Here is a 24,102-nt window from a genome sequence, read left to right on the forward strand (position 1 = left end):
AGCTTTTGATGTACAATTATTGATTCTTGTTTCTTTCCTACAGAAGATTTTTAAAAATCCCACTACTTTATTTGCTAAATTTTAGTTAATTTATTTGATAAAACGTTTGGATACCCCTGCTCTGGTTTCTATAGCGCCACAGAAACAGTATTGGCGGGCCGGATTTGACTTTGACCTATGCGATCTAAAACATATTGGACATGGTCAGCAATGTGCTGAAAAATCTCTTTTATTTATCAGCTGTGCTTTGTGTAGGCCATGACGGGGGTTTTCATTTACATCAACATATTGTAGTCAAACAATGCCTGGGATACTTGTGCATGCATGCTTTTCTGATTGCATTGACATTGATTCTCTATGGCTTGGTGAGGAGAGTGAGTTTCCAGCACAGTAAGCTTTCAGGCATTAGTTACAGTTTAGGTGTCACCTAATCTACAACACAAAGAACACAGTGTTTTCTTGAATACTCATCACAACAAAGGTATAAAAAGATCAACTGAAAGCTTGACAGGTCAGCTGCTCAGAGAGAGCTGCCTTACCAAATCCCCGGTGCCTTCAGTGAGCATTAGGCAAAGCAGGGTGTTTGTTTTTGGTTTATAATAAAGAGCGGCTCAGCTTTATCTAGCCCTGACTAATGCACAACTTTGCAGTCTGCACACCATCTACAAAGGCGCTGTGACTCCGTAGCTGAATTCAGTCCGCTTGTCTCTACAGTTGTAAAATGTATTTCGGTCACAATGTGGATCTCTTCTGAAAGATAAACCCGAGCAAATAAGAGTCGGCTTGATGAAAGCAAAGCACATCTGCCAATGTGGTTCTGGCTTTTTATAAATTAGAATCTCACTGAAAAGATAAGTCATCCTTTTTTGGTGACGGGATAAGCTGGGAAGGGAGCTTTTCATCGTCCTTTTAAAAAAAAATCAGTAGAAAAAAAAATACCCTTTCACTATTTAAAAGGAGCAGGAATCAAAGCTATGCTTCCAATGGCAGTTTGGCAGCAAGCGTCAGAATGTACAAGAAACACTGATCCTATAAATAATATACTCTGATAAATGCCAGAAATACTGCATGACGGGTTTACTAATGTAAACCCGTAAACCTATGAACCTATGTTCATAGGTTTATGTTTGAATAAGAAAGTCAGTTTAATTCTTTGGTCACACATAAATGTTTCAAAACATAAAAAAAATAGTATCGGACAAAGATATCTTGACTGAACCAAACGCGCAGTTGTCATATGATGACTTTGTTATTAAAGGAGGGAAAGAGAAATCTATCACTTTATAAAAGGGTAATTAAACCATTCTGAGGCTTTATGACTCCAGTAGAACCACTGAGAACCAATATCTATAGATAAAGAAAACATGGAACAGTGAACACTTCCAAGAATTATTCACTAACCAAAGCAACTCTGAAGGCCTCCCTACATATATGTACATACAGTATATGTAGGGAGGTATACATATATGTCACTTTATCTCCCTACATATATGTACTCGTCCACACAAAGGTACCTTTCTACAACGTGTACGCACGCAGTGTCACACTGTGCAGCAGGAGTCAGTGTTCATATCAAACTGTTTTGTAAGTGACACTGAGCTGATTAGGTTGAGTGTTGGTGAATCCGGTTGCAAAGACACATGTCAGTCACAATAACTACTTTTTTTTTTTAGTTTTTTTTTTTTGCTCTAGTGGCTTTTATTTGACAGTGAATTGACAGGAAAATGGGTAATGAGAGAAGGGGGAAAATGTGGCAAAGGTCACCAGGCCTAGAATCGAACCTGCAACAGCTGTGTTGAGAACTGTGGCCTTCCTAGTGGGTTGTACTTAATCCCTGTGACACCACAGCACCCCACACTAACTGCGTTTTCATCACAAGTGAGCACAAAACTTTGTCAATAATCAACTAGCGTTGAAAAAGCTGAATTTTGCCATTGAGGTGTTTCCATTCCAAACAATAAGCACATTTAAAATCACACATGAATATGTTTATTCCCACGATAAGTCATTAAAACATGCCACTCCATCTGAGAACGTGTTCTTGTCATGTTTACCGCCAGCAGTAATATATAGTTGTTGATGATGTGACTCGTGCGATGCCGACAAATTGTTTCATATATATATATATATATATATATATATATATATATATATATATATATATATATATATATATATATGTATCAGGTATAGAAGGTGCATGTATTTCAAGTAATTTAAACTTTGATATTAATGTAACCTTTTCCTTTCTACTGTACTCTGTACTCTGACCTGCGCTACGGCGGGTGAATTGGTTCTTCTGAGGTCACCAGGCTTAGTTGGAACATAGACTGCTTCATCAAGGTCAGGGGTCATTCTGTGCCTCAAGCGGAGGTCAAGTCTCTTGATGTCTTTTCAAACAGTGATGGTAGGATGAAGTGAAGCATGAATAAACAGACTTGTGTGCAGTTATGAAAGACCTGTTTCATAACATTAGCAAAATCAGCATAATTACCATATGAACCAGGCTTAGTTAGTACTGTTTTAAACTCAGGTTTTGATAGATTTAATATTAGACATTTGTCACTTGAAGCCATTTCAGATTTAAAACATAGCCCAGTTTTCTGGGTCAAATCGAAGCAAAGTGGTGATAAATTAAGGCAGGACAATGGCTCTCAGCTTCTGTTGAATGCTTTATTAAAACTCCCCAACTTGCATCCTAACAGCAAAAGCTCAACATTTAGGTTAAGTTCAGTGTGTGTAACAAATGTGACATTCGTGACACATAGAGAAGTTTTTCCTTTGCCTAAATGTGGAAAAACAGAGTTTAGTTTGGCATATGAGGATTTATTCCTCTGTCTTTGGGTACAACGCACCGTTTGAGATGATTTGTTGCATTCTGACCGTCAGATTGGACGGTAAGTGGGAGTTTGAAGGTTCAGTGATCCTTCACTTCCTATAGCATGTATCAAGAGAGTGCTAGTGAGACAGACTGAGTGTATCGCTGACAGTTGAGACAAGATCCAGCAACGTTCCGCAGAGTCCAATTTTCCTTTAATTCTGACTTTTACAAGAGGAGAATCTGAATAAGGATCCCAATCTTTGCTTAAAAATAACACTTGAAACTGTTGATTTTTCTTGGAAAACTAGAGCTGATAAGATAAAACATTAAGTATCTTAATGACATCAGAAAGAAAAGTCAGTAATTATTACTACAGTGCATTACTATCGGTTGGAGATGACAGAAAGGCAGCAGTTGCTCAAATAGCTACATTTAGGACCTTGAACCAATTGGACTGTCATAATCATGGTGTGTGAGTGTGTTTTTTTTGTGTGTTTTTTTCCTTTCACCTCTACTGTGTCATTATCAAACCTCGCCTGGTCTAACTATTCCTCTCTTACAGACATCATAGAACCACAAACAAAGACCTTCTTAACCTAACTAAAAAGGTTAGTTAGACTGAAGTGGTTCAATAAACCCCTTTGAGTTTGTGAGTCAGGAAAATACCTCAAAACATGACAAGGGCCGAAGTAGAAGAAGGTCTTGCTAAATGTTGCTCTGTCAGCTAAGTAAAGGCAATAAAATCCAACAGTACAAGGTAAGCAGCTTCAGATGGTCACATCCAGATGCACAAAGTACCGGGTCACAGAGCCTGACTTATACCAAATCACTTTCTTCAACATGACAGTGACTTTACTTTAGTGGACTCTGCCTGTCAGCAAATCTCAGTCCTGGAGCGCTTCTTTGGGATGTGTGGAACATGAACATCAGATCATGGATGTTCAGCTGACACATCTGTTTCAACAGTGTGATGAAGAGATACGGGCCAAAACAACAGAGAATCTGGAGGCAAAAAGAAGGTCTCACTACTTGCAAAGTATATCTACGCTTGGTCTACGTTTGCAGTCCAAGCGGTTAACTTCTGTTTGTCTGTTTTATTATTTTATATTAACATCAGGCAAACAGAAGGAGCTGTTCCTGCTGGCAGCAACATGTTGCTTCAGAGGTTACTGATTGGCAGAATAAATTCTAATTTATCCAATTTTTCAACTTCATATTTACCTAAGGCATCATGTCTTCCAAATTAAGTAAAAAGTTGGCAGGAAGTAATATCGGGGGAGTGTGGCACTTTTAGGCATGTTTAGTTCACTGATCCAAAAAGTCTTTAAAACATGAAGTAAAAGATGGAGGCTGACTGGGTGGAGGGTTTTCTGGAGGTGAACAAATCTGTATCCAGCTATAAACTCATTCATAGGGACATAAAGCCTCTTTTCACCACCATTATTTTCTCCCACATTGACATTTTTTGTAGGTTTTCTGGAATTATGTGAAGATTTTGTGTTAAAACAATGCTACATTTTTTCTAAGGTTTTATGCTTCAGCAACTCAACAGGAACTATACTAGTGGTAGAAATCAAAGCATTCTTTGCTTCCGTTTAGAAACAGAATTTCTGTGTGTATGTTATAAGCGCATTTCAAAAGGCAAAAATATGAGTATATATATATATATATATATATATATATATATATATATATATATAATCTTACTTCTAATTAATGTCAGACTGGCAGAAATATTTCAGCAAAACATATTGAGTAACTACATAAACATTGCTGTTTGTCTCCAACATATCAAAGAGAAATTATTAAAAGTGTTTACAAGACAGTCAGTGTCTCCCTTATTCTGACTTTATTCAGACAGAACTGAGGAACTCATTTCTTAATGATGATCAGGAGTCTCTTGTGAATAGCTGTTTAATAGCTTAATAGAGTTAAGGAATAAGAATCAATTTCATATAATTAAACAGAAATAAAACAGAGATGAAACAGAAGAATGAAAATCAGGGCAGAAATAGGTAGTTTTCCTGACAAGCTTCATGCCTCATATGCTAAGCTATGTAGAAAAAGCTTAGATAATTGGTCATATTTTCAAAAAGTTTGCCAGTATTCTTAACTTTTTTTTCTTATTTTCCTGCTGCCTTGTAAATGCAGAATTTTGCAAGGACAAATGTTGAAACTGTCATGTTGGGTTCCAGTTTCTTTACCCACATGCACATACAGGAGAACAAATAATCAGATAAAGTTTATTTCAACAATGATGAGAACGTGATAATGTGAGTCTGATCCTTGGGAGGGGCTACCGGGGTCGTCTGTATGCTGAATAGTGAAAGAGAAATGGTGAGTTTAAGGTCGTCGGAAAATAGAATATTTTGAAACAATCAGAAAGACCTTGCTTGATCTTGAAGGAGACTTCTGCCAGGGAGGAGATACTGTGGGTTCCAGGGTTTGGTCTCTTTGTGAGTGTCCTTGAAGTGATCCAGGTTCCAGTGTGAGATCTTGACAGAAAGAGTTCTTTGTTGGAGATGTGGAGGCTGTGGTGGAGGGCGTACAGGTAAGTACAGGCGAGGAGGAGGAAGGAGCAAACCGACTGCCAGCTGAAAATCCAGGAACGGTTTTATTGTAGTTCTGCAGAGACAATGCAGGGACTCGGGCAAGCAGTGGGTAATAGCCCACGGCGTCACGAAGGGGAACAATGAGAAAACCAGGGACTAGGGAAACCAGTGGTAACAATCCACAGCGTCACGAAGGGGAAAATCCTGAAGACCAGGTCTTGGGCTTCACAAGGGATTTTTCCAGGGCGTCACAAGGAAACACCTGAGAAAGAGGCGACAAGGATAAATTACTAGAAGAATTTTCAGAGAAACACAGAAAGCTAGCTCAGAGTATCATAACTGGCAAACCCTCAGACGTCAAAGCCTGCTCCTCATATACACCAGGATAACGTCTGATAGATCACAGGTGGGCTGACTGAGTCAGCGGGCACGCCCTCCACTGACTGCGGCCTCCAGTCACCACCTAGTGGATGAAGGGGGAAGCAACAGGCAAACAGAGGAAAAACCCACAAAGAAACAAAACCCCGGTTCCCAACAGAAACCTAAAAGCGTTTTCTAAAGGTTGTTGAGCATACGATGTGTCGTAGTTAGGAGAGATCAGGGTCAACTGAAAAAGCAATGCAGAAAGAAAGGGCGATAACAAACTGTTCATCTGTGGCCTGACGGGCCGGTGGAACGGAGCGTGTGTGTGGGCAGTGAGTTGAATAACTTGTTAGAGTGTCAGTCAGGTAAAAACCACAAAACAACACCTTCCATTCAGGGTTTTTAGCCAGGTCATCTGACTCAGGACTGCAGGGGCGATCACAAAAGAACTTGAGTGAAGACCCAAAACAATACACACATACTCAGTTTACATTCACCAATCTTTTCAATTCAGAGGGAAAAGTTCCACCAGAAAACATGCACAATGTGATAGAACTACTGAAACCAGTGGACAATTGTGAAGTAGAAGAAAACACCATGGCTTTCAAACTCTCTGAGAAATAAGACTTCTTCACAGCTTTCTTTCAACGACTAATGACCAGATTTTAGGGGCCTCAAATTTTATTCAAGGGGTATCAAGGTGAAAAGGGTTGAATACAAAAGAATATTGTGATTTCCCTTCCTATTCACAGTTATTAACCATGTACCAAAGTTTCACCACCACCCAATAAAATCCAATGAGGGTTGAGGTTGAAACAAGACAAATGGGGAAGGCAGAGTTTACAAGAGACACCTGCAGTTATTTTATCTAAAGTCTGTCTTTGTAGCCAGCAGCCCTATGTTCTCCTGCTGAAGAGAAGTCTCCCCTTGTGGATGAAAATGTCCTCCTTATTTTATGCAGCGAAGCAGGGAGTTAGTACTTTGTGCTTCATTGATTCTGTCAGGAGTGTCTGTATGCAAATCATCCCTTCACATAATCTCCAAAGTCAACTCTTGATATTTAAGCCTCTTGACAGAATCATACACTTTATCTCCAAGCCCTCTATTCTCCTGATTACACAGCAGTGCTGTATTAAGCAGTGATGAGGAAAAACATCTTCATTATCTGCCATCTTCATCTTTCTTGCAGAGCGAAAAAAATAGATCCAACATGGATGGAAGACCACCATCCTTTGGTGTCCATGGTGACCAAAATAGTTGTATAGACCCAACAAGGTAGCAGGCTGACCTACCATCTAATGCAAAGATTATCTGATTTACTGGCCAATCAGTTTCTTACCATCACTCAAAAATAAAAACAGTAAAACAATTTAAAATACCCAGATATTCCTCACAGAAAGCTACACCAAGAGAGAGCTGAGACCATGACTCTCTTTTGAAAAAATCAAGAATATCAGTGAACACACATTGACTGTGGTTTATAGGTGATTTACTGAGAGTATTCTCTCCATTAATACAAGTTCTCGGTCCATTACCTTTTCTGTTAAACATCCAAAAGAACTTAATCAGTTGAACAATCAAGCCATACTTCATTCAAACAGGTCAGGTTGCTATGCTTCCTCTCATCTTCCCCAGACCTTTCATTTGCAGCCATTAGCTACAAATGACTTTCTAAAGCAATGAAATACTCAAATAATGTTTTTTTGTCCATCACTTATTAGGGTAGTAGTTTATAGTTTGACTTTATTGAAAGTAGTGTAATAGAAGAATAAACAAAGTCAAATACAAACAAAATAAATGTAAAAGAAAAGCAAAAAAGAACATTAGTAAAGTATATTTACACGTTCAAAGGAGTGGGTAGAAGTATGAACCTATTTTTATACCAACCCCTCTTACATCTGTAGCATCATCCCATAAATTACTGTTCGTGTTGTCTTTCTTAGTATTTTCTATATCTGTATCTATTACCAGTACAGTGCATTCATAATTGCATGCCCATATAAGCAAAGATCATTTTTTACATGTTAAAAATATTTTTCTAAATGAATATACCATAGTACAGTAATATTTGACAACTATAGTAATCAGTACAACTTTGGAACAATTTTGAAGATTTGTCTTGCTCTATTTTTTGCTATTTTAGCCCTGAAGATGTGAACACTTTTTCTTTCTCCTGTACGTTTTAGACAGTGTTTTACACTCTAAGTAAGCATGCCCCATGTCTTATGGATGTAGGAAAGCAAAGTGTACAGCTTTAGCAATGTGACCATGGATACATCAAACTTGTGCTCATGTTGTCCTTAACCAACCTTTATCAGAATATCTCATTCAACCTGGCACCCTGCCACTATTTCTCACAAGAATAAAACTATTTCCAGAAAATTTTAACCCACTGATGATCCCTACTTTTTGAAGTCATGTAACAAAAACATTACTGAGAATCAATTTGGTAGGGCTGAGTAATTGCTGTTGACTCAGGAAAACCTTGGCCCTCACGGGTTCACTTCTTCTTAGTTGCACTTTTACCCAGATCCTTTCCTTTTTTTAAAATCTTGGCTTCAAAAGTCCAGTTATCTGTTCCAATCACCCTCATGTCACCCCAATGACCTGTAAAAAAACAACGTCTTAGCAAAGCCAGGACCGGGGTCAGACAATAAAACAACAGATGCCAAAGTAGACATGAAACCTTAAAAGGCTTAAGAGCTCAAACAATAGCAACAAGGATATTGTTTTCAGATTAGGAAGACAGACAATATTCACAAATTATCCTGGGAAATCTTTTGGACTCAGTTCTTTGTTGAAACTACATGAACTGGGTATGGAATTTAGCTAAATTCAAAAATATTTAATTCATCCTAAAGGGAAATTAAATATCTAAACTCATATGATCTAAGCATTTTAAAGAGTGATTGTGGATGGTGATTCTTTTGGCAGGAAGGTTCTGACATGGTTAGTGGTAAGCATTGCTACTCCACCTCACTTGCTTTTGTCACTTAGAAAGAGGAGCAGTGAGATGATGAAAGAAAAGGTTTGGACTTTCTCCTTCTCTGCACTCTCTGGTTCATTAACGAAGCCTCCTTTTCAACTCCTTGTGTTACCATGGCTATTCATTATGACAACTGTAAAAAAAAAAAAAAAGTACGAGCAAAAATCCTTCCAGCTGCACAGTATTCAAAATGAGAGGGATTAATTATCCAAAAATATTGTGAATAAAAGTCAACAAAAAATCAAGTTGGCATCTGCTTCAGAGTGTTCTGATTCATCTCTTATACTATAACTATCTGTCTTCTTACACCCTTATCCCATTGGGGTCATTAGGTCTGACTATCTCCATCTATCAATGGGTGAGAGGCGGGGTCACCCTGAAAATCTCACCAGTCCATCACAGGGCAACACAGAGACAGACAATACAAACATTCACACAAACCTAGAGAGAATTTATACAGACCAATTAACCTGACAGTCATGTTTTGGACTGTGGGAGAGAACCCACCATGCACAGGGAATACCTGCAAATATTGCAAGGCAACTGCAACTGCAAGGCAACAGTGCTACCAACTGCACCACGGTGCAGCACTATTATATTTGTTATATTATTTTATATGACATTATATAGAGTCTTGGACACTTAATCATGTCTAATGTAAAATGTGATAAAATAGTGTGAAAATGTTCAATCACAGGCTGCACAGTGGCGCAGTTGGTGTCTTTCTGCATGGAGTTTGCATGTTCTCCCTGTGCATGGTGGGTTTTCTCCAGGCACTCTGGTTTCCTCCCACAGTCCAAAAACATGACTGTCAGGTTAATTGGTCTCTCTAAATTGCCCCTAGGTGTGAGTATGTGTGTGCATGGTTGTTTGTCCTGTCTGTCTCTGTGTTGCCCTGTGACAGACATGGCGACCTTGTCCAGGGTGAACCCGCCTCTCACCTGGAACGATAGCTGGAGATAGGCACCATCACCTCCCGACCCCACTAAGGAACAAGGGTGTACAGAAAATGGATCGATGTTCAATCACTATGGAGAAGCAGAATTCAGTTTTTTTGGCCCATTAATCTGTAACAAACCTTTAGAAAACTGCAAAAAATCATTTGTTGAACCACTTTGAACTGTCTTGTTGCTGAAATGGTGAACATTTCCTCACTTTGTCACATTACCACCTCAAACATCCATGTATTTTAGTGTGATTTGGTGGAATAGTTAACAAAAAGTAGGGCCTACTGTAATGGCTAGAGAGCTATTTAAAATAAATTGTCTTAAATTTGTAGACTATTTATTGTAAATTATTTAAAGTGAATTTTCTAAATTAAGGATGTTTCAGATTGTTAATGATGTTTGTCTGTTTTGATTAGCACTGTTGATAGTTTGTATTTTGTTTTGTTTAATGGTATTTGCACTTTGTAATGTTTTTTTTGTTTGTTTGTTTGTTTGTATGTACCTTACGGGCTGCCGTAGCTAATGAGAGCAGGCCCTATAAAAGTTGGCAGAATCCTTTCATGAATGACTTGAACTGTCAAGATGCATTTGGCATAACAAAATCAACAGTGTTCCCCAGTAAAAGCAGCGAGGTACATTTAGTTTTGTTGTTTGTATTGTAAATTTCGGTTTTCTATTCTAATATATTTGTAAAAGTTTTTAGTTTTCACGGTGACTAAGGTGATCAAGGTGATTGGGATGACTGAAATGGTTGTGGTAACTGATGATCCGCATCAAAGAAAATAAACAATTACCCGTCAAGACTGCGCAAATTACTTCAAGTGCTGGGGAAAAGCTATACATACAACAAAGCAAAGGAAGGATAAATGCTTTTGATTTTTGATTTGTTTTTTTGTTATTGCAAATAAAAATCTGAGACATGAAATGCATTTGCATCTAGTTTCTCCTGACTCAGTATTTTGTAGAATCACCTTTTGCTGTGGTTATAGTCTTTACCAGCTTTGCACATCTACAGACTCACATTTTCACCCATTCCTCTTAGCTAGATCAGTCATGTTGGATGGAGGGAGTGTGATTATTTAAGTCATGAATATCCAGTAAGAGCTGCTGCCAAAGTGGCTTTCGAAAAAAAATAAAGAAACATGAGAAAGCAAAAGATTTCACTTCACTGAGACATTTATTACTTGTTCTAAAACAGTTGTCTCCTGAATGATGTCCTCAAGCCTCTGGTAGAGACTGTATAATAACATTTTATGGCTCCTATGTGAACAAATGCTGTCATATGGGAAACCACTATTCTGGTTTTGTAAAATTGCTTTTGCTTTTGAGCTTTTTTGTTTTTTGTTTTTACTTCTGGCTGGTGATAAGATCAGAAATACATACTCCAGGGTCGTGTCTCAGCCTTGTACTTTGTAGTGCTGCAGCGCACTAAGTCTAAGGATATCATTTTTTTTAAAGGCAGCTTAAAAACAGCCTACTGCTCTGGTTCTATATGGCTTCCAGACTGCGTACAGGTGAGCTTTACGGCTCAGTGGATCTCAGTCAATGAACCACATCCAGGTAATGTAGCAGTGCTAAAAGCTTCAGGTCCAACACAATCACAAGTGTGCAGCCAATGAGCTTTATTCAGTCAGATTTGAACTACGACCATTCCAACCATGAAAACATTTTCAGCACCAAAAGCCTCTGTGTGGAGCCAAAGCATATATGGAGATGGGATTCACAAAAATCTTCCTTGTGTTGTTTTGTTGCTGATATTTAATTCATCTCTTGTGCTTTTTTTTTCTCAACATCATCTTTATTGGTATCTCAACAATGTTTCCAATAATATACGGAACATAAGTGTGCTCCAGGGCCGTGCAGAGGCCGCTAAAGGGGCAGGTGCTCAACAACAAAAAAAGGGCACATCTAACCACATTCTAGGACAGAATATTAACAAAGCCACACAGCTTTCAGAGTTTAATAAACAACGATAGTAATTTCTTTCCTCAGGTCTATTTTGTTATAGGAAAGTATTGCAATATTCAAACCCGCAATTTAGCAAGATATGTAAATCAGAGCTAGACCACCAGACATATTTTGTTTTTACAGAATTACACTATTAAAAATATAAACAAGGGCACAATGCAACCTTTTAGTGTACAGAAATCTATGAAAAAAAGAGCTGCCTGTTTGCTGCACTTGCACTGGAGATGAAGACGGTCCATTCAGGAAAGCAGAGCCACATGTGGAACTGCAGAAAAACTAAAAAAAAAAAAAGCAAATATTGAATTGTTAACGCATCCCACCATGAGAAAAGCCTACTGAGTTTTGTTTAAAAATAACTATAAAAAATTTAAATCACACATTTTTGACATTTTTGAGTTAACTTTCTTTTTTGCAAAACAAACTTATTTGCGCTTGTCAGAAATCTTTTCATGCTATTCTAAGTTTTCGTTTGTGACTCAAAGTTTTGCTCATTCTCACATAATGTCTTGAGCAGGGCCCAAAATCACAACAAAAGATTTGTGATGTGTGCAAATAAATGTTTATGTTTGGTAAAAATTTGTTATTTAATTAAAAAAAGTTTTAAAGGAATCATTACAATTCCAAAAGTTTTGGTTACAATTGTATTTTACTTAACCGAGGTTAGTTTTTTGTTTCCATTGAATAATTGGGAAACAAATTCAACTTCATACTCTGTGAACCAGACCCTAAACTTAAAGTCTGGGTTGAGGTTTTTTTTTCCCTTCATTAATGACACTTTTATTACATACATTATATCTATCATGGTAATTCAGGGTGAGTTATTTTTAATTCTAAATGAATATCCTTGTTGGACTATTATTTAAGTGTTATTCTCCTTCAAGATACATTTACCTAATGCTATAATAAATGAAATGTACGTTATGCAGCAAAGGAAATTAGAAGATCGGACATATATCCATTATGGAGATGATCGGTTTTGGACAGGCGATGTGCCCTTATTGCATAATAAATACTACAGAATAACCGCTATCATTAACGGTACCGGGAAGAAGCTTTTTAGTTATCTAGCTTTGCTAGCAAAGTTGTTAGCTAGCAGCTAGCTAATATCACAACAACAACAGCCTAATGTCTGTATGATAAAAATACTGAATCGATAGATAGGAACAGTTTTTCCTCACCTGGCTGTCTCCTCCCGCTCAGTAGTTCTTCAGAGAAAGGCAGACGCAGAGGCCTGTCAGTGTCTGTTGTATTTCATTACCTCTCTGCTTAAACCGCGACTCCGAGCTGAAGCAGAAACGATACGTTCAAAGTTTTCCGTCATCTGACAAGTAGCAAGTCTACTCCACTTCATTCACCAAAAACGTTTTGGTGAACAGTTAATTCATCAAAAACTGTTCTGTAATCTGGAACGTTCGCTACGTTGAGTTCCAGTTAGCCGCCTCATCTCACTGCGCGAGAGGCAACTGCGTCATGCGTCACGGGCAAAAGGTCAAAGGTAACAATAATACCGGCTTATTATGTTGTACAAAAGAAAAACAACAAAAAACTAATAATTTTAGTACATATTATGTGTCAGAAGAGGACTTAGAAAATAATAATACCAAAAAAAAAAAAATTGACCAAAAGGGCACTTGGGGGCAAGGAGCAAAAAGGGCAGGTGCTCAAGCATCCCCAGCTCCCCCCTCTGCACGTGCCTGGTGTGCTCTTACGTCAAAGGAAAAGTCCAGGGTAGTTAAATTATGAAATTATTGTCCAACATTCAACTTGTCTTTCCTTGCAAGCCAGGTCGTTATGAGATATTTTAGAGCATTTAGAGCATTATTACATACAGAGTATATGAGAAAAGAAAAACAATGCCCCCAACCCCAAACCCCCCTGAGAAGAAACAATAATTACAACAATAATGGTTTCTCCATTTTCCAGGAATTATTAATAATAATAATAATAATAATAATAATAATAATAATAATACATTCTATTTGTAGGTGCCTTTCTGGACACCCAAGGTCACCTTGACATAAAAACAAGCAAATTACAAAATACATACCGGTAATAAAAAAACATAAAAACACAAACAAGATTTATAAGATAGTGCAAATATAATTAAAGGCTATATGCTAGTTCAAACAAATGGGTTTTGAGTTTGGACTTAAAATATTGCAAAAACTCGATGTTACGGAGATCAGGTGGGAGTGAGTTCCAGAGTTTGGGAGCAGAGCGGCTGAATGCTCTGCTCCCCATGGTGACAAGACGAGCAGGGGGGACAGTAAGATGGACAGAAGAAGAGGATCTGAGGAGACGGGTGGGTGTGGCAATGTGAAGGAGGTCCGAGAGATATGAAGGTGTGAGGTTGTGAATTACTTTCAAAGTTAGAAGAAGTATTTTACAGTTGATACGATATGTGATTGGAAGCCAATGGAGCTGTTGTAAAATAGGTGTGATATGATGAATTAAAGGGGTCTGTGTAATAATACGAGCAGCTGAATTTTGAACCAATTGTAATTTATGCAGTTTTCTGTGGCAAACCAAAACGTAGAGAATTACAATAGTCTAAACGAGATGTGACCAAACTGTGGACCAGAACAGCAGTGGAGCGCGGAGTGAGAGAAGGACGGAGACGGCGAATATTTCGGAGATGAAAATAAGCTGACCGAGTGATATTATTGACATGGGAGGCAAAAGAGAGGGTGCTATCGAGGATGACACCCAGACTCTTAACCTGAAGGGAGGGAAAAACGGAGGAGTTATCGACTGAAATGGATAAATTATCAAGTTTACTTAGTATTGAATTAGTACCAATTAAGAGAAGTTCAGTTTTACTGAAATTTAATTTGAGGAAGTTAAGAGTAAACCATTTCAAGAAGACAGTCAGTGAGGGAGGAAAATGGAAGCATGGAATTAGGTTTGGTTGAAACAGAGTTGGGTGTCATCCGCGTAGCAGTGAAACTGGATGTTATGTATGCAAAAAATATTACCCAGGGAGAGAAGGTAAATGATAAACAACAAGGGTCCCAGGACAGAGCCCTGGGGAACACCTGAGGAGACGGGAACTGGGCGAGAGGAAAATGATTTTAACTGAACAAACTGAGATCAGAGCGGCCTGAGAGATATGAACAAAACCAGTTGAGAGGTGTATTTATAATGCCAAGAGAGGATAATCTGTCAATAAGGATGTTATGTGAAATTGTATCAAAAGCCGCAGTCAGATCAAGTAGAAGGAGTATCGATAATAAACCAGAGTCAGCAGCAAGGAGGAGATCATTTGTAATTTTAAGAAGCGCTCTTTCTGTACTGTGGAGTGGATGGAAGCCAGATTGGAATTGTTCATATAAATTATTGCTGGAAAGATGAGAATGGAGTTGAGCAGCAACTGTCTTTTCTAGAATTTTTAAAATAAATGGAAGATTTGAGATTGGACGAAAAATATGGAGTTCATTGGGATCTAAACCAGGTTTCTTAAGTATTGGGGTTATTGCTGCAGTTTTGAGAGCCAAGGAAACAACAGCAGTAGTAAGGGAAGAATGTATAAGTTTAGTGATGAGAGGGAAAAGAGAGGGGAGGGTCGCTTTAACAAGAACAGTGGGAAGAGGATCTAAATGGCAGGTTGAAGATTTAGATTTTTGAATTAATTTGGTGACATCATCAACAGAGGGAAGGCTGAAGACCAAGAATGAATTGGTAGGAATAACTGAAACTGGGAAAGGTGATGTTAAGGCAAGACTGGGTATAAGTTCCTGATGGATAATTTCTATAATGTCTATCTTAGAAGCAAAAAATTATACCAAAGTGTTACAAAAATCAGAGGTATACAGGTGGGGAGGAAGGGAATCTAATGGTTTGGTAATTTTTGCAAATACAGAAAATAAAGTTTTGGAGTTATCCTTGTTAGAATTGATTAAAGTGGAATAATATGTTGATTTGGCTGAAGAAATTGCATCTTCGTATAAAAGAATGTGACTGGAAAACATGTCTTTGTGAACAATGAGACCAGTTTTTCGATAGTCTTTCAAGGCGACGTCCTTTTGTTTTTAACTGTCGAAGAGTGGAATTAAACCAAGGTGCAGTATGAGGAAAAGAAACAGATCTGGTTTTAAGTGGAGCAAGATTGTTCAGGACGCTGTGAAGTCTTTTGTTGTAGTGAGCCAATAGTTCATCTGTGGAAGAAAAATGATCAGCAGTAGGTAGTCTATTAATGCAATGTGATAAATTATCCAGGTCAATGTCCTTAATTTTATGGAAGGTTATGTCACGTGGGGGGTTAGATTTAGAAAGTGAAATATTAACTCCAAATGATAAAAAGAAATGATCTGAGAATGGCAGGGAATCCGCTTTATAGTCAGTGGGTGTAACTCCTGAGCAGTAGATTAAATCCAATATATGTCCTTTAGTATGCGTGGGAAAAGTTGTGTATTGCTGAAGTCCAAAGCTGTCCAAGCACGATATAAAGTCTTTGGAAAGTGGTGACTTTTGATTATCAATATGAATGTTAAAATCCCCAATAACTATTACATTTGGTGAGATCATAGAAAGATGCGTGAGGAAGCCAGCAAGTTCAGAAATAAAATCCTTATTATATTTCGGGGGGCAGTACAAGGCGGCAATTATAGTGGGAGTTGGTCCAGATAGTTGACATACAGTTGCTTAGCCCAATTAGCCCAAATTATTTTAGTATTGTACGTGGTTCAGAAAATACAAATTCGAATGTATAATTTAAAGTAAGGTAGTCTTTATTTGCAGGGGACCCAACCGCAACTATAACTCACCCCCCGACACCCATCATATCCATGTTCTCTATATATTCCATAAAAGGACCCCAAGTATTTTGAAATAGCGATAATTTCCCTTTTTTAATGAAAGTAATCTTTTCCATTGGCAATGTTGTGGAAATTTCATTAATCCAGTTAATGAATTTTGATTTACTGGTACTCTTCCATGAGAGTGCTATGACTCTTTTTGCAAGTAGTAAACATAAATCCATGGCAGTAATAATCTTTCTGGACATATGATGTCTGTCAGGATATAAACCTAAAATTAACAATTTGGGGTCAAAAACTAGTTTTATATAGTCTCTAGAGCTTGTTTAATCTCGGTCCAGAATTGTTTAACTTTCTTGCATTTCCAGATACAATGGAAGAATGTTCCCTTCTCTTTTCCAAGTCTAATGCACAGGTCTGAGATGGCACCATTGTATTTATTAAGCTTTTCTGGCATCACATATGTTCTCATTGGCCAATTATATTGCTGTACTTTGAGGTGTGTATTGGTAGTTTGCATTTGTGCTTCAGCACATGCCTTCTTCCAGTCCTCTGAATGCAAGTTCTCCTGTAAACCCTCCCTCTAGGCATTGAGTTTCCATAAAGAAGACTCAGAGGATCCCTCCACTAACATGCTATATAGTTTGGAGATAATTCCTTTTCTAAAGCAATCATTCTTCATTTCGATTTCCAAGGTAGACAGCAGTGGGATGGATTCACATCGATTTTGAGATGATCTAATACAATTTCTCACCTGTAGACATTTAAAATAATGTTTACTTGGGATATCATACCTGGCCTTGAACTCTTTCATCTCCTGTGTTTTGACATGTTTCTTATACAGTTTAAAATTGAAACCACATATTAATGTGATCTGTAAGACAATATTTTCTGAGTATCTTTGGCGTATTTTGACCATTTCCTCCCGACAGGAATGGTCGGGAGGAAATGAGTCAGGTTTGAAGTTGTCCGTGGTTAAATACACTTTTTTTAAATCTCTACAAACAGATTTTTATTACGGAACTAAGATCAGAATTTTGTGATGGCTGCTCAAGAACACTGACTTTGTTTCCCTTTAGTCATTTTGTAACTAATTAGGTAACATGCTTACCTTCATTGTCCAGTTGGAAGTCCTACATATGTCCAGGTTTTACCTTTCTGGCTGATGTGACCAGGTTTTACTTAAAATAAACAAACAAAAATAAGCATTACTTTCCTTTATTCAATCTGTGTGTTGTCTATTTTGCCTATTTCAGTACTGTAACATAATAGTACAGAATAGAATTATAGCAACAAATTGCCTTCAGAATTTTTTACCATACAAGCTGACAAAAAAATCCAAAAACCTTCAATTTTAAGTTGCTTACTATTAATGTATTGTAGTTAAACAGAGATGCCTTGAATTCAGTCAGCTAGAGCCAAATTATTTTGTCAAACTGATTAAAATTACATTAGGCTGTTCCCCAGAATGTCAACGTCAGCTCTTAAAAGTATGTTCTCAGGCGTGTTTGTGCATGTGCATGTTGATGAATCATATTAATGGCTTGTTTTTGGATATAAAGAATCTTTCCGCGATTAAATATGCATTAAAAACTGCAGCTTTGATTCACTCCTCAGATAGCCCACTTTCCTCAGTCGTTGTTACGCATCTTGGGAGCAATGCTTGAGTAACGGAGCGTAAATAAAGTTGTCAAATGAGGAGTGTCTTTTTATTAAAGTGAATTTAGCCTGATTAGACAAATTGATGTGATCAACATTGCACTGCCAGACTACATTCCTTGACTTTGCTAATCAGCCTGTGGAGGTGGAGCCTTTTAATGGTCATTAGGTGCTAGTAATCATCAGACTGCGAGTGTCTTTGAAGTGTGCAGCATGTGGCTTTGAAGTGATTCAGCATGCACTCTGCGAAACATCCACCAACTCTGGTGAATTCATTTAATTTTAACTAGAATGTATACACATGTTGGTATAGTGGAGCTGAACTGAGTCAGGGAACCGAATCAGGTCATCTTCAATGGAAGTCTTAAGCCTCTGCAGAGGAACCCACCTCCCCAATCCCCAGGTGGCTGCACCTGACAAGTGTTCCCTTGTTTGAACATCAATTTTATTTTCAGCGCTCCTTTGCCCTAGCATCACCAAATCCCACAACAATTACACCTCTGATAAAGTGTTGAGTAGGGAAGCAGCTAATGAAAAGCAGCCTGCAGGGCCACTGGTGGGCAGTTATACTGTATGTCAATGCAGTAGACTTGCTCCTGGTTAATGGCAACTTGTAATTTCCAGTACAGATGCTGTGTTAACCTTGGTGGGAAACCCTTTGAGCCAGCTTTGTTTACTGCCTTTGCTTTCATGTGAAAAACATTCCTGTCTATCTCAAAGGAAAACCATCCTGCATCCATGGAGGCTGGTAGGACTCTGGTGCTTCTCAAGGACACGCTGTGTGAGTGGAGCTGCTAACAAGGACAAACTCATTCATGTTGGAATCCCTTAAAGGTTTGGAATCACGATGTAATGATAATATGAGGTGCTAAACACTTTGAAATAAATACTACCCTGATGCATGCGTACATTTGAAACCAGGTTTTTACATAACCTACATACAAGACAAACCAGTTTTAATTTTCACTGCCTGATATTATACCAAGCAAAACTTTTCCTGATTTGGATGATTATCAAAGTTATTTGCATTTGACTAATGAATAACAAAAACTTTCCTTAAGTTTTAAATCTTACATTTCCTTTAGAGCAAACTTTAAATGATGATTTTGGTCAAATCAGTAATTTTCCACACAATTAGTTTACTAGAATTTTGTCCCATTCCTCCAGACAGGACTGGTGTAACTGGGGCAGGTTTATAGGCTGCTTTGCCCTTTATTTATGGTACTGATATTAGGACTTAGGGCTGCAGAGCCTGCAGGGCTGTGCAGCAGTTGGTAGAGCTGTTGCCTTGCAGCAAGAAGGTTCTGGGTTTGATTCCCGGCCCCGGTCTTTCTGCATGGAATTTGCGTGTTCTCCCTGTGCATGCGTGGGTTTTCTCCGAGTACTCCGGCTTCCTCCCACAATCCAAAAACATGACTGTCAGGTTAATTGGCCTCTCCAAATTGTCCCTAGGTATGAGTGTGTGTGTGCATGGTTGTGTCCCGTCTGTCTCTGTGTTGCCCTGCGACAAACTGGCGACCTGTGTACCCCGCCTCTCGCCCGGAACGTTAGCTGGAGATAGGCACCAGCAACCCTCCCGACCCCACTAAAGGACAAGAGTGTAAAAAAAATGGATGGATATTAGGACTTTGTGACGGCCACTTCAGATTGATGACATTCTTAAACTACTTTGTAACCAATTTGATTGCTTGCCTTTATTATCCATTTGGAAGACCCATGTACACCGGAGTAAGGATGTAAATACCTGAATTTGAACAAAGTATTTAAAACTAATTTATTATAGGATTTAGATAAACTATGAAATCTGACCAAAAATTAGAAAATGTCTAATAATATTTTCTATAGTCGGGTTCTACAGAGATGACTGTATTCTAGTGTAAAAGGTGCGTTCTAACCAAGAACAGAAGTAACTGGTGAGCCTGCCATCATGAGGAAACACAGCATAGATGAATTTGGTTTGTCCAATGCTTCTGTTCAGGGAACAGACTGCTGCAGTTCAGCTCACTGAAGAGAACAGGGGAGAAGGTGAGTTCAGGTCCGTGGGATTTCTGAATGATTTGCAGGAGTTCAGGTAAGCACTTACAGGAATGGAGACGAGTAACGGCGTTGGCGGGGTATTGTTGGTCCGAGGGTCCTTTGGTCTCTGGGGTTTACTTTCTGAGTGGTCTTGAGAGTGAATCAATTTGAGGAGGAGGTGAACTGAGTTGGATGGAGCGGCAGCATCGGAGAGCGGACGGGTAGGCAAGTACTTGAAGGCGTTGGAGGAGTGTTGGAACTGCCAGTCAGATCTCTTGGATTGGATGTGAGTTTCAACTGTCTTTGGAGGTTCTGAAGACTTGGGCATCAGCGGGGTAACTACCCGCGACGTCACGAGGAAACAACGAGGAATCAAAGCCAGATCTGGATTCAGGTTTCACCTGAAGAAAACAGATGTCACAGGAAAGAATTATTTTCAATTCAGCAGAAACAGGGTCAACAACTGATACTCGGAGATAACTCGGAGGGGCTAGAGGTACCATCACTGGACAGCACTCTGGCGTTCCACCTCTCTTAAGCATCAGGTAACGAGATAATTGATCCCAGTTGTGAGAATGACATACTGGAGGAGGACCCTCTGCCCGGCCGCCTCAAGGATTCCATCTAGTGGTGAATGGGAATGCACAGCAACAACCCCAGAAAGCCAAAGAAACCCCAGAACTTAACAATTTGATCCTAACAGAAACCAATCTTTTTCAAACTCCAGTTGGAGAGATGTCCAATGCAACTGCAGTTTTTTATTATTATTATTTCATGTCTTGGCTTGGCATTTCAGGAGTTCCGTACAGAAAAGCTTTTTGCCTTCATCTGCCATAACAGTTTTTTCTCCATAGGAAGGAAATCTGAAGATGGAACTCTATACTCTATACTAGACAAACCTTTTAGTATTGAACTCAATAAAAAAAATCTGACATATTATACTGCAGTGGTGAGGGCAGCTTTTATGGAGTTAAAATATAGGCTCTGATTTACTGTATATTTCCACCACAAATGGAGTATATTTAGTAGTTTCAGTCTGAATGTCAAGGCTAATTATTATTTAAATGAAATTTCTCAATTGTTGTTACATTTTTTTTTATCTTTTAACAAAAATAAACAAAAAGCAATTGCTTAACCAGGTACAGACGAAGCACCTGCACTTGTTTGGTGTAAAACCAAACTGACCACATTTTCTCATTTTCTTCTTCTACTCCTCTTCAGTTTGCATTATTTGTTGTTATTTCAACTGTTTTCTCTCAATTATTTCTCTCTCTATAGAAGTTACAACTGGTCTAGTATTCTGATTGGTTGTGAGGGCATCATCTGACATAGTGCTGTGAACAACCAATTCTCCCTCTCCTACTGTTAATGTTTTACTTTTCATTAACAGAAAGTAATCCTATCTTCTGGTGTTTTGCGTGTCTCTGCTCTGTCTTCCCAAACCCCCCGTCAGTTGTGGTAGATGGCCTTGATACTGAACCAGGTTCTGGTTCTGTTGAAGGTTTTCTCCTCTTAAGGAGAGTTTTTCTTCTCCACTCTCGATACGTGCATGCTTAGTGTGAGGGACTGCTGTAAATTCACTATATGCTCGTCCAGGAGGAGAGAATGCTGCAAGTCAATGATTGGATGCAACCTGCTGGGTTTCCATGTAGAGAGAAACTTTGCTTTGATATTTTTTGTTTTTGACAAAATAATGTACATCTAATGGACAATTAAGAACCTGTTTTGATAGGGATTTTTGGTATTATCATTTTGTTGTTACTTTCAGTCTAAATGTTAGTCAGTTTAAAGTGTATGTGTGAACTGACCTAGAAGTCACAGCTGCCTGTTATCTTCATGTGAAACAGTTTGACCGAGATTTGAACCGGGCTCAGGCCGTAAATCAGATATCGCATCTGGAACTGGGTTGCTAGTTGTTTAGGTAAATTGTTTTACGACCTTTGCTGTGTTTAGGTAAAATGTTTTACGACCTTTGCTGTTTTTTCTCTGCTGTCTATCTTGCCTATCCTCCCTCTTTGAAGTTTGATAATAAAAGACAAGCTGTATCCAAAGAGAAGCAGAACGCTCTATGAACAGCTCGGAGGAGCAATTGATAGAGTTTGTTCTCCTTTGCAAAGTTTGTCATAAATTCATATACGTTGTCTGTGGTTCTTTTATGTAGGTTCTAGGAAAATACCTATCATTTTGGTGCCGAAACCCGGGATCTCTCATACCGACCGCTGTCAGGCAGAGGAAGGCGCGCTGAATCCATGCATGGCCAGAGTCAATTGGACCTGGAAAGAAAGACCCAGGAAGTAGAATTCTTCGCTGGGCCAGCGACACATGTCCGACTTTGTCTGCCAACGGCGGAATGACGAGATCCGACTGGACAACCCGAAAACTACAGAAACGTAGGTGAATTTTAAAATGGCTATTTTAGTGGTTTGAGTTCCCTTGTATGATGTCGCTCTGCTAAAACTCTGTGGTTTGAGAATCCTTGTATGATGTCGCTCTGCTAAAACTCTGTGGTCTGAGAATCCTTGTATGATGTCGCTCTGCTAAAACTCTGTGGTTTGAGAATCCTTGTATGATGTCGCTCTGCTAAAACTCTGAGGTCTGAGAATCCTTGTATGATGTCGCTCTGCTAAAACTCTGTTCGAGGAGACCCCATAAGGGCAAGTCCTCAGGCGGATAGGAAGCTTGTCATTGCTGTGTGGTTTTGATTTTTTGATGGGTAAAATATCACTGGTGCCGAGTTATCTGACAAGGCAAAAACAGATAATGTTGCGCTAAATCGTAGAGTCATTACTGTGCTTATATTGCTGGTTTGCTACTGCTGCTTTGTGTGTGTGAGAGTGATTGGAGGTTTAAATACCGCTCTGTATTTTACCTCATATAAAACAGTGGATTTAAGCAGCAAACCTCTTGTGGATGCAATAGGCAAGATTCTCCCACTCGAAAGAGTCGAAGCGGGGAATACCACAACAAGGTATTTTAATTGCTGGTCCACTGAAAAGAGCTCCAGTTCATAGGACTCCCTAGGAGTCAACGAACCTGGACCAAATTTAAATAAATTCAAATAAATAATATTTTTAAGCTGAAATTGCAAGTGTTTTAAATATGGGAAATAAACATTCTTGTAATTCATCACTCGGTAAGGGCGCCGATGGGGATGAAAAGTACATGCTGTCCAGGTTTCCTGGTAGCACTGTACACATGAAAAAATGGAGAAAGAAATATAAAATAGATGGAAAGCTAAAAATTGATCAATGGCAAACAATTGTGGGAATTTTGGAGAGTAGTGTAGAAAGAAAAATGGGAATAAAAAAAAATCTAAAAAGGAGAATGAGCTGAGGTGTGCTAAATTATGGTTAAATGAATCTAAAAACTTAATTATAGAGAAGGAAGAAAATAAAGTAATTCCAAGCACACGGAATGCTGCAGCGGTGCAGGGAGAGCAAGCTCCTGCAGCCACCTCTCCCCTGGCTGCTTCAGCAGCTCCGTCTGCCCCAGTATCAGCCGCTGCTGTTCCAGCAACACGACTGTATCCTTCCCTAGAGGAAGGGACACAAAAATTATATGCTTTAGACCCTGTACCTTAGAAGAGGTCAGGAAAGCTGTGAAAGGATCAGATGTTTTTCACCTGGAGAAATTTGGAGGTTTATATACCTCTGCCTTTTCCAACGACCGGACAAAAGGCCGTGGAAGAGACAGAGGCAGAGGAGGTCACGATAGGCGAGGACCCCAAAATAACACCCCACAAAATCCACGGTATTCAAAAGGCTGCTGGATTTGTGGCAATATTGGTCACTGGGCAAGAAACTGCCCTTCAAAGAATGTTGCACGGGTCGACAAGAGGGGTGGTGGAGTGAGGAGACCACAAATAGGAGAAATCCTCAGCATAATCAGACTCTACCACACCCCAAAAACACAAACCCCCAGTCCAAATTAATGAAATGCTAGAGACATGTGCATGCAGTTTGGGACACGTTAGGTAAAACCATAAAAGAAATTGAATTCCTGCAAGAAATCAGTGTATGCAAAATAATTTTTAATG

General features: G+C 38.8%; 1 long non-coding RNA gene across 1 annotated transcript; it reads right to left on the bottom strand.

Annotated features, from left to right (window-relative positions):
- Window positions 1-4,694: 4,694 nt before the first annotated feature.
- On the bottom strand, window positions 4,695-20,765 carry LOC145549474 (uncharacterized). The gene is made up of 4 exons (XR_014085467.1): window positions 20,134-20,765; window positions 19,946-20,054; window positions 17,503-17,572; window positions 4,695-8,343 (listed from the first exon to the last, which is right to left on the bottom strand). It is a non-coding gene; the product is annotated as an uncharacterized LOC145549474 (long non-coding RNA).
- Between the last annotated feature and the right edge of the window lie 3,337 nt (window positions 20,766-24,102).

The sequence above is a fragment of the Poecilia reticulata genome, chromosome 20 (genome assembly GCF_904066995.2).
Source record: "Poecilia reticulata chromosome 20, P_reticulata-male-v2, whole genome shotgun sequence".
NCBI lineage: Eukaryota > Metazoa > Chordata > Actinopteri > Cyprinodontiformes > Poeciliidae > Poecilia > Poecilia reticulata.